The following is a 12,690-nucleotide window of genomic DNA, read 5'->3' on the forward strand; positions in this document are numbered from 1 at the left end:
ACATATAAAAGTTATGTTTACACTATACTGTAGTCTATTAGGTGTGCAACAGCATTATGTCTAAAAAAAAAACAATGTACATACCTTGATTTAAAAATACTTTATTGCTAAAAAATGTTAACCATCATCTGAGCTTTCAGTGAGTTGTAATCATTGACCACAGATCACCATAATAAATCATAACAATAATGAACAAGTTTGAATATAGTGAGAATTACCAAAACATGACATGGAGACACAAAGTGAGCAAACGCTGTCAGAAAAATGGCACCAACAGACTTGCTCACTGCAGACTTGCCACAAACCTTCAATCTATAAAAAACTCAGTCACTGCAAAGCACAATAAAGCAAAGTGCAATAAGATGAGGTATGCCTGTATTGTTTTATGGCCTAAATATATTTATAAGTTACGCTATTAAATATTAATAAAGGAAATTGAAAATATAAGAAAGAGCTTTAACTATTTCTACATTTCATACTATCCATACTATTTCTTGAAGTTTGCATTATTAGTTAACTCGAGGATAGCATCAGGAAAATAAAAGACACATCATATATAAGCTCATAAAAGCAAACTTTGTTGCTAACTATGCTTTACTGTTGAGTTAATGTCTGTGAGAACTGGTTTACTGACATTTTAAAATTTTGATAAATACAATTTACAAATATTAAGGCCAAGGACTGAAAGGTTTGTATATGTATTCATACACATGTCTAAATATGTGATTTTCCCATAACTTTACTAGTGTTAAAATATAAAAATAATAAACTGACCATAAATTCAGGTCAATGAAATAGGTTTATTGCGAAAAAACATTGAAAGTTATTATTCAAGATTATGACAATTCAATTTTTTAATACTATTTTTCAGAAGAGACCACTATATCATTGAATTTCTCTTTCTCTCTCATAGATATTAAACATCTGTTAACCAGGTTCCTTTATGTACTTGTGAGAGGCTTGAAAAGTTCAGAATGATGGATATCTGTTCCCAAATAAAAAAAAAAAGTACACTTTTCAAGAATTCCATGTAGATGGACAACTCACTTCTTTATAGACAGTACACCTAATTGTCAAGGGAAGTCTTGGTGTGAGCTTCAGATGATAAATATACTCTGGATGCAACGTTGAGAGAAAAGAACACACATTCGTTCTAAAAGGAAAGATATAAAAAGTACACAAAACTGCCTTATCAAACGCATTTTACCCATTAATATTGTACAACAAATTTGATTTCCTACAGTAAAAACTAGTCTTTGAAGAAATATAATTTACTCTCAGCTGTTCAGACTGTTAAGATCTTGAAGATTTTTATTTATATCAACTGATATTCACCTAACCATAACATACATTTTTGTATTTTACTGTCAGTATAAAAATCATGCTCACTTTTACTCACATTTTCTCTAATTGAAAGAGATTTTGGGGCACCTGGGTGGCTCAGTCAGTTGAGCATCCAACTCTTGATTTCAGGGTCATGATCTCAGGGTCATGAGATTAAGCCCAGCGTCAGGCTCTGCTCTCAGTTGGGGAGTCTGCCTGAGACTCTCTCTTTCTCCCTCTGGCCCCTCCCCACTCTCTCTCTCAAATAAATAAATAAATAAATAAATAAATAAATAAATAAATCTTTAAAAAAAATGAAAAAGATTTTTACTCTTCGTCTACTCACACATGAGAACAGTGTCAACAATTCAACGTACTCTAGAAATCTTGCTCAAGCAATTCTGAGGCATGTGGATGAAACTTAGTTGTAGAACATTTTTGTTGTTGTTGCTTATTTCTTAATGAAGGGGTCATTCTTTTTCATTGGATATTGAGGCTCAATGGGAAAAATTTGTTTCAGAGGTGCTCAACTCTGAGATTATAACTTTAGGCCATTATTGAATTGAAAAGCTTTTCACCCTCACAACTTTTTACAGACACTGTCTATATGTATTCTATGTGAAACATGTACTGATTTTCTGGAATTCTCTCTGGGAATGTCTTGAGAACCTGAACCTCTGGGGAAATACTAGACAGATGGGCAATCCTACTATATGCTTCATAAGTGCTCCAGAGTCATCCCTCTACCCAGCAGGACAAATCTGAGGATCCTGGAGGTGCAGAGGACATAACGTGGTGAGACCCCGTGCAGCAGCAGCTCCTTATCTCCCTGCAATGCAGCAGAAAGAACTCTGAAGGAAAAGAGCAGGCAGAACTCTGTGGAAACGCTGGTAGGAACAGCAAAGGAAGGCACCCTGAAGGTCTAAGTTTACAGCTCTGCATCAACCTCTAAAGGAGTTTAGAGCTCACTCTTTCATGTATTCTTCTTATTTTTGAACTTGCTTTTATCCTTTACATTAAAGAACACATTCTGGGCAATAAGCATTCAGTTATTTAACTGTGAAGGAAAGATTTAATAGATGATCAAGTATAGCATCCTGGCTAAAGTATATTGGTACTTAGAAGAAATAACTAAAAAACTACAGGAGGATAACATAGTTTTCTAAGTGAAGTTTGGTGGCTCTCAAAAATCTTGTACATTCTCAATTTTCATCCGAACTTAATTATTTTGTGGGTTCAATTTCTGTTTCCAGCAAAACACAACTTCCTAGTACTGCGGAAGAAAAGACTTATAAAATGGGCTTCGTGGAGCTCAAATAGCTCTTAAAAACAATATCTTGATGAGTTAAGTGTAAATGAGCCAAAACATATGGATTAAATGTCCCTTTAAATACACATGGCTTTAAAAATTAAGGGAAAAAAGGTTTTGGCAAAATGTGTTTCAGATTTGGTTGAAAGAAAACATTTGAAAGGAATAGTTTGAGGGACTGAACTAACCCAAAACATACCTGAGCTCTTCCAACCTCATATACTACAACCAATTCTAAAACATATGGATTTTATACTATAATTCCCCTACCACACCCACCCTGAGTTCTGAGTTCTTAGTTTTTCTTCCTATGTTGGAAGTCATTAAAAACAGTCATGATGTCAGTACTGTGTTGAAGAGACCATAACCTACTACTGTGATCAGTTTAAGTCAAATAGAATGAATGGCTTATTGGTCATCACGCCACAAAAATAAAAATAGTTTTTGTTTCAAACTCATATATTTCTCACTAGCAACCCCCATCAGACAGCAAGACTACCTCACAGATACACATTGAGATAGATATAAGACCTGGCTAGAATATGAAATGACCCGATACCCATGTCGTGACTCCCTACTTAACCAAAGTCAAGTAACAGACAAAAGGTCAACAGGAGAACACCAAAGCACTACCTGAACAATGTCAGATAATTTTGACCTGCTTGGAATAGTTCAAAATGTACTTATTCAATGCAGATGACTAGGAGCAAAAGCACATGGCCAATCCACCAACTGCAATGTCCTAAGACCTATACCACCTGTGCCATATGTTTGTCTTCAAAGTTACCATCCCCCCCAACATACGCACACAGATGGCAATGTTATCATTAAACTCTACAAGCAATGAGATGTACTTGTAACGTGTGATCAGGGATAAAATTAATCCAAATTTTATGTATGAAATAGGTAAATCATTAGCTTTATGAATTTGTGAAATTATCTGTATTGCTATCCCGTTTTTTCCACATGAACCCAGGGAATCTCACCATCTCTAGTGAAGCAGCTAGAACGGTTATTTACTGCCACTCTCTCCCAGATTACATTTGAAAAACAAGCAGTAATACGAATAAATGACGCTAGTCATGATGCCGCTAAATTGCCCTAATGAGCTGCCTCTCATCTAAGCAATCTAGTTATTATGCCACTAAGGTATATTGTATTACTTCAAAGACTGGGGGGGGGGGGGTTTCTGTTTCCTTCCCCCAGTTTTATTAAGATATATAAAAGACATATAGCACTGCATAAGTTTAAGGTGTATAGCATAATGATTTTGACTTATATATATTGTGAAATGATGATCACAATAAGTTTAGTTAACATCCATCATCTCATAGAGATGCAAAAAATGAAAAAGAAAAAAAAAGTCTTTTCTTTGTGATAAGAACTGTTAGGATTTACTCTCTTAACAACTGTCACGTATCTCATACAGCGGTGTTAACCACCACAGTCATCACACTGTACATCAGATTCCTACTACTTAGTCATCTTAAGTGGAAGTTTGTACCTTTTGACCACCTTCCTTCATTTCCCTCACCCCTCACCTGTGATAACCACAAATCTGATTTCTCTTTGTATGATTTTGGTTTCTTGCTTAGTTATTTTTGGATTCCACATATAAGTGAGATCACACAGTATATGTCTTTGTCTGACTTATTTCATTTAGTATAATGTTCTCAAGGTCCATCCATGTTGTCACAAATGGCAACACTTTTTATAGTTCCATTTTATAGCTAAATAATATTCCATTATATGGATATAAGCATAGATGTTTTTCATTCATCTATCAATGGACCTTATGTTGTTTTCATGTCATGGCTTTTGTCAATAATGCTCCTATAAATGGGGTGCAGGTATCTCTTCAACATAGCATTTTCATTGCCTTTAGACATAATCCCAGAGGCGGAACTACTGCTGGATAAAATGGTGCTTCCAGCAACTTTCTGAGAAACTACCATACAGTTTTCCATAGTAGCTGTACCAGTTTTTATTCCGACTAACACGCACTAGGGTTCTGTTTCTTCTACATCCTCACCAGCACTTGTTGTTACTTGTCAAAGATGAGCTTTTATCTTATACTCACCAGATCAAATCTACCTTCCTAAGACCATTACTGAGGACATTTTTTTTTTAAAAAAAAGAGAAATGATGAATCAGTGTTTAAAAACCGGCCATAAGAAGAGTTGTGAAATGAATCCATTTGCTAGAGAAACAATGTCTAAAGAAACAATCCAGATTGCTATACTACCAAAGGCCTAAAAGAAAAATCAAGAGCCTCACACCGATGTGGTAGTGGGGTGGGTGGGAGGGGAGGTGAACGTGCTCTCAGCGAAATGGAAATCCTCTCTAACATGTGACTGAAATGGACTGACAGGGCAATTGAAGAGATAAACGGTGGATAAAGGTCAATCTGGCCTCATTCCCGCGCTCTAATTTCCTTTTAAAGGCGTGGTGTAACTGCAGCTTTATGTGTTGAGTTGAGGATTTACTTGAAATATACTTAGACATACTGCTTCTACACAAGGGAATTGATGCAAGTTCTTAAAATTCCTGCAGTTCTCTCCTTGGGGAGCAAACACTCTATAGCTAAATCCCATAATGCACCACCTTGCCAATACTGCTAAGCCCCAGATCAGTTATCTCCTCTGTGGACTGGGGTCCATGGGGGTGGAAGTTTAAAACCTAAGAGTTATCCAGACTGTAACAAGGTCAAAATTTGCTGTAACAGCAATTCTCTTGTCCTGGATAAAATAATTCCCTTATATTTTATGCCTGTCTGTTGTCTTCAGTCAAGGAAGCTATTATTATCCTTTCTGTGGTAGATTTTTTAAAAATATATTCTGCTTTGTCTGTCCACAGACTTGAACTACTTTTCAAAAATGTCTTTGTCCACGTCTGCCAAAGGAAGTAAATATAAATATCTATAAAGATCAATGTACAGACTTTGCCTCAAGTTACAACACTTCCCACTGCATGCTAAGTAACTACAGCAATTCTCCTGAAGGCTAATAGATAATGACCGAAAGGGTTCAGATGATGCCTCTCAAATGTTTTCATACAGAATACTCTGATGGTGGCTTCCTCTTGTGGAGGAACAAAGGTTCACATTTACCTCAGATTTGAGCATTCGTTCAGAGAGTCATTTGTCACTGCTAATGTTTTCCCATGGAGTTGGACTACATGTGGGGAGAAAAATCTCTCTACTCTCCTAGAGGAAATCTTGAGAGTTGGCTGCTGTGTGGTTAGCAGGGAGGTTGTGGTAAATGTTGAGAACCACCATCTCATAATCATATGCTTGAAGTTTTAAATCATGACTCTGTCAAAAATTCAAAGCTGGAAAATTGTGTACCACTTTGGACAATCAGAGATGTTACTACAGCCTAACGATAATAAAACAAACAAAATGTACAAGGAGCCTCTGCATTTTACCCGAGATTAATTTGGCAGAAACAGCATCACATTCTCCTCTTTGAACACCCTGGAACACACACCCTAGGGTCAGAAGACACAAGTCCACATTCTGGCTTGGCTACCTGCTGGCATGTTATTTAACCTCTCTGAAATTCAGTTGACCCTTAGATTTAAAAAATCAAATAATAGTGATAAGGATTAAAGGGTATTACATATACAAAAGGATTTTGTATGCAATGAGTTTCTTTATGTCAGCAACATCTTCTAAGGCATACTGCGCTCAGAACACCTAGAACACCACTTTAAATAACAGCACAAACTCCTTAACACTCAAGACCCCACTGTTGTTTCCTTCATATTTTTCTGTCTCATACCTTCATGGGATATATTTCCTCACATCCACAAAATTGGAAAAGAACTTATCGCACATCAAAATGCTAAATAGATATGATTAAACTTCTAATATATTGACCTGAAATGATTGACCTTCCAGTCATGTCAATGTAACATCATGCCCAGGCCAAAATAAAAGTTCTAGAAGGACAGGGGCATTCTGATGCTGAGCTTTCCATTAGAATATTAGACTCAGATATCCCATGACATCGTCTCTGTGTACCAGTTGTCTCCACATACTACTGACGAGTTCTATGAACATGGAAATGGCAAGGTCAAAGTCTCTCCATAGTCTCAGGACAGGGGACAATGAAACAGAAGCCAAAGATCAGTCGTGTAAAAACAAACACACTGAGCATTACAGAATATGAGTTAAAGATAGCAAACTGGGGACCAGAGTAAGTGAGTGATCAAGATATTCTGAATACAACTTTATATAATGCTACTTGAAAGAGGAATAGAAAACAGCTTTAAAACCAGTATTGGGTATGCTCCCTATGCCAGGCACCATGTCAGGAATTAGTTTGTAATTTTAACAACAGGGGATGGATGGACTGACTGACGTATTTTCAGCAAAGTAGCAAAATAAAAGAGCTAACATTAAGTTGGTGCTGCTTTTGCATCAGACACTGCTTAAACACTTCACATGCATCAACTCATTTGATCCTGATCACAGCACTAAGAAATAGGTATCCCCCACTTTGTAAGTTAGGAAGCGGAGCCACTCAGAGGCTAAATAACTTGTCTGAAGTTGCACACATTATAAAGAGTAGAGGGAAAGGGCACAATGTCAGAAATAGGGGGAATCTCAGTTTACTGTCAAGGAATTTTAGAGCTGGTAGAAGCTAAATATCCAGTGAATTTCACTTCCTTTGTTTTAAAGATGAAGAAGTGGAGACCAGAAAGACTCCGTGCTTAGCTCAACACCACATTGCTAGTTGGTGGTAGATCTGGGATGAGATCCAAGTGTCCTCTGCTCTTTTACAACTCTAAGCAGTGGGAAACAGTGGCTCCAGACCACAGGAAAAGGCCATTCCCACTTAAAAACCATGTTTAAAAAAAACCTGTCAAATGCATTTTCTTTTCTGCCATGTTCCTATACACTCAGAGCCACCAGGTCTGTTGTCTTCTCACATAATGGTAGTGACCTATAACTTCCAAGACAAGTTCATCACAATCTCACAGGGGATATTTAATGAGTGCTAGCATATTAACTACTAGACCAAACGTGTGGTAAATAAACAGAGTGAGCTTCTGATAGAAATCAATTGAAACCACAAAGATTTATTGAGAATCACTTTATGCAGGGGAGGGCAATAGGTGTTGTGGGGATTACAAAAATGTACAAGACAAGATTCCTTTTTGCCATCGGTAGGGAGAAACAAACATGTTCACAAATGACCAATCTCTAGTCAAAACACAGGAAATGGTCCAGGGACACAGAAATAAATGGAAAGAGCTCAGACTGAGAAGACTAAGTAAGGCTATGGGAAAGAAATTAATAAAGCTGAGATTTAGCCCATATGAAAAAAATGAGACTGAATTATTCAATAATAGGTCCTCCTAACTGGAGTTTCCAGATTTACCATATTATTTAACTGTCAGTGATAATATGTATATCATCTCTCTACTAATTTGGAAGGAGCAAAAGAAAAAGGAAAAAAGAGAAATGTTTTTAACCCAAAAATTGGGGCTGAAGCTGACATTTGTGAAGTTCTTATCCTAATTGAGCCCAAGTGATTAATCTGTGGAAAAAGCAGCGAAATTTATTTCGACAATATTCTATAGCACTTGCTGACCAAAAAGGAGGTCTAATTTGCTATATGAGTAAACAGAACATATCCATGTATTAATATTTCATTGCCATTATAATAGAAATAAATTGATTCCTAGATTATCTAAAAACACGCACTGTATCGTGATTTTAGTTTTTAAAAATGTGCTGGAATCTCCTGTCATGACAATTTCAAATACTCCAGAATCTCAGGATAAAAGGAAACCTTAAAGATCATCTGGTCAGATCATCCCATCCATGAGTCAATCCCTTCTACAACATCCCCACCAAGTGGTCATCCACTTTATGCTTGGTTGCCTAGAGGTCCAGAATATTCTCCCTGAGCAGCACACTTCAGCTCTGAACTATTCTTCTTTTTTTAAAAAAGAGCCCATCATGTCTTTCTGGGACCCATTAAATCAACTTCAATCCCTTGGAGTCATCTGTTCTTTCTTTCACATGACAATTTGGTGATTCTGATGATAACTACATTCCTTGTCCTCTTCTCAACCATCCTCAAGACTTCTCTTCCCCAAACTTACTCTTTCCAGACTTCTCAACCTCTCTTTACATAATATAGCTTTGCATTCCTACAACCCACCCTGAATGTTCTCCTCTAGACAGCCTCTAGCTTATCTACATCTCCTTCATTTGGTGGGTGCACAAGTTGAAACACAATGTTCAGAAGTGGACTGAAGGCTGCAAGGAAGAACGAGACCAACTGTCAACCTCCTTCTTCTCCTACTACAATGTCCAAGAATCATATTTGCTCTCATTAACCTTATGTCCCTTGAAGGAATCAGGCAATATAAGGGTACCATCCAGTATCTAAAAATCAAAATGTGTTGTTTTTTCTCTTAAGGAAAATCAGTCCTCATTCATGGGATTCCACAGGTGGAAGCCAATTGTAAAGTTCATTTCAAGTGTTCAAAGCAATCCTAATATCTTATGAGTGTTCTGCTCAATATGATAACTATCACAGGACCCTATGGTTACAGGATGTCTGAACCCCCTTTTTTGATCTTGGGAGGGGTGGGATTCAGCAGGGCTGGACCAGCCTAAGGTCTGGAGAGATGCAGGGCAGGATAAACAGGTTCTGTTGAACCACCAAAATTAACGGGAGGCACTAGGACTAGAAGAATAAGCCAGGCTGGGGTCTTTACAGATGCTCAGAGCCCAAATACCGTTGAAAGCAAATAGGAAGACTGGTTTTAAAGGGAGAGCACAAGGTTGGATAAATGGAAGTCATGAATTCAGAACTCTGTGGAGACTAAATGAAAATGAAAACATGTCAGAAACAATTTGGAGAAGGCTGAAGACCAGGGTAATTGGGTATAAGGATATGGCAAAAAGAGCTGGAAATCAGAAAGATGAAGGATTCCACAGAATTAAATACCTAAGAAGTCCAAAAATCTATTCAGAATCTGCAACCCAGTCATTAACAAATACTGGTGAAACAATTAAATATTGAAACACATTTAAAAATCGGAAATACATTAAAATATACACACAAATAAATACATTCATATTTAGGGATATCTCATTAATAATAGAAAAGGAACATTATCTCAGGAAAGAATTAGAATGTCTCATATCTTTGAAAGTTACAGACTTACTAAATATTCCTTAAGAACATTTTAAAAATAGGACTCCAATTTCCTAATTTCTAGAGCAGGTGAAAAATTCAAATGCACATGAGGCCAGACAAATAATGCAAATGTGTAAAACAGCCAGCTCTACTACAATGGGAAGTGGGGGGAACTCGGCAAATGGGACAGATCACGCTCCATCTAAAGACGTCAGCTCCTACTGCTTGGAGAAACTGGCAAGGAGAAGCTCTGGCAATACTACAGAAACATTGGTCTGAGCCCCAGGATGCCATCGAGGGCACCTATTTTGATAAGAAATTCTCCTTCTCTGCTAATGTCTCCATCCGAGGGTGGATTCTGTCTGGCGTGATGACCAAACTGAAAATGCAGAGGACCACCGTCGTCTACCAAGACTACCTCTACTACAACCAAAATTACAACTGCTTCAAGAAATGCCACAAGAGCATGTCAGTGTACCTGTCCCCCTGCTTCAGGGATGGCAAGATTGAGGATGTTGTCACAGTGGGTGTCAGCCCTTGACTGAGACTGTGCACTTCAGTGTGTTCAAGGTCACCAAGGCCGCCGACACCAGAAAGCAATTCCAGAATTTCTCAGACTAGACAACTGCCCACACCTCCAAACAAAAAAAGTTATTTTCCCAGTCAAAAAAAAAAAAAAAAACAAAACAAAAAACGAAAAACGAAAAAGAAGTTAGCCCTTATTGAATTCTGCTTAATGTTGCCACGCAGGAAAGTGGCCCAATGTTGTAGTGTCTTTGGATTTTTCAAAAGAAATCAGAATGTGTGGACATGTGCGTGCATGTATGCTTATGCTGGTGTAATATGCATTAGAGAGAAAGAAGAGAGTGATCTTGATTTTTAAATGTTGACAAGATTTTTTTTTTAAGTACTTCACACTACACTGAAGATCCCAAGACTTAACAGAGGTTAAATTACTGCCCAATATTTAAACTGACAACCATGTGACTCCACTCTTAAACTGGATCACCACATGAAAAATGCCAATGGACAATGGAGGTAGCTTGATAATATTTGCAAGGACAACGCAGAAAAAAGTGCTTAGGGAAGCCTGTTGATAGATTTCCATATTGCAGCTTCCTTGAGTAGGGTTTCACTCCCCATTGTTTCACCAGTACCAGCACAATACTTGGTCCATAGTCGACCCTTAATAAAAAGCCACTGAATGAACTAATATATGAGTCAACACAGGAGAGAGAAAGCATGGGTAGAGGGGTCAATTTTCATTATATTAAGTTATTCAGAGATATTTATAATCATGTCATCTAAAACCATGAAGTAAATCACACCTATCAAACATTCACACACACACACACACACACACACACACACACACACACACAGACCTAGAACTTAGTATCAGGGAGAAAAAAATAAATAACTGGCGGTATTTCTGGCTAACCATGGAATATTGAAACATATATTTATCCCTACTTCCTCCTAACATCCCTGTATATGAGAGAGAAAGAATTAAAGGGGCCCAAGCCCCCAAGGACAAGGTGAATCAAGTAGGATATGATGGTACAGAGAAGTGAGCAACAAAACCTCAGACACTGGGAAGTGGATGGACAGATGATGTAGCCAATAGGAAAAGGCCCAAACCCGGTGCCTACAGAGGGAGATTAAAAAGGAAACAACTCCAATAATGACACGGTGCCCTGGAAAAGTTCTGAATGTGGGGCCAGGGTGTGACTCAAAAGAGGATTGGTTGAAGATTAGTATAAAGTTTGGTTAGTCAACCCAATCACTCTCCTACCCCATATAACTTGGTGACTTCTCCCCAATCTGGGCAAATGACAGGAGGTTAATTTCTGAAGAGGCTTGCAGCCCTGAGGAGGAGGGGGAAACCCCATAGTATTAGTCATTTGTTATGGCAATAATGCTTTGAAACAAACAACCATAAAACCACAATGGTGTTCAATAATAACAATGTACTGCTTATGAATAAGGGGTTAGCTGGAGTCGCTTGTGTGTTGGGAGAATGGTTGGCTGATTCAGGCTCACTTTGGCTAGGGTGACTAGGGGACTCCATTCTGATCCATAAGCCTCTCACTTCCAGCAGGAGAGTTCAAAATGTTCTCATGCCGCTGACAGGAATGAGAGAACAGGCCAAAATGCAGAAGGCTTTTGAAGTCCAAGGCTTGGAATTGACACACTGTCAATTCTGCCATATCCTATTGCCCAAAGTAAGGAACAAAGCAGCCAGATTTAACTCTAGGAGAACAAGACTCTACTCTGTAGTGAGAGGAACTGCAGAGTTCTACAGAAAAGGGCATACGGGGAGATGTGAGGAACTGGCCCTGTTATTGCAATCTATCACACTTGGCCTAAAAAAGAGGGTGATTCAATGAAAGTCTGCAGACTGAGCAGTGAGACTCCCACATTCTATGCCCACATATGGCCCTGAGAATACTGGCGTCTGACCTTATACCTCCCGCATGGTCTAAAATCCTCCCCAGAGAAATTGATGGACCCAAGAGAGAAATAAGATTCAGATATTTGGGGGACACCATCGCATGAAAAATCTGACTTACCCCCTTGTTAATCTTCTGTGAAGCACAACCCCAATACTTTTTTCAAGCCTCACTTATAATTATGAAGAAACAACCTAGGTTTGCTGGACGTTTGAGAAAATCTAACAAAAAAGGCAGAAATAAACAAATAAAAGCCGAGAAAGAAGAGACAGTTAAGGGGCAGAGGAAAACTTAAAAACCTATTAAATCATCTGTCAAATTATAAACTATTATAGCTGAAATAGATATTCAATCAAAGGATTAGAAGGTTAAGTTTAATAAAAAAAAAACTTGAAGGAAGGACAAAAGAGATGGAACATAAGGAAAGAAAGAAGAAAAGAAT

At 37.9% G+C, this 12,690-nt stretch overlaps 1 pseudogene; it reads left to right on the forward strand.

Annotated features, from left to right (window-relative positions):
* Positions 1-974: 974 nt before the first annotated feature.
* On the forward strand, positions 975-10,416 carry LOC113259667 (40S ribosomal protein S11-like; annotated as a pseudogene).
* The last annotated feature ends 2,274 nt before the right edge of the window (positions 10,417-12,690 follow it).

The sequence above is a fragment of the Ursus arctos genome, unplaced genomic scaffold (genome assembly GCF_023065955.2).
Source record: "Ursus arctos isolate Adak ecotype North America unplaced genomic scaffold, UrsArc2.0 scaffold_13, whole genome shotgun sequence".
Classification (NCBI taxonomy): domain Eukaryota; kingdom Metazoa; phylum Chordata; class Mammalia; order Carnivora; family Ursidae; genus Ursus; species Ursus arctos.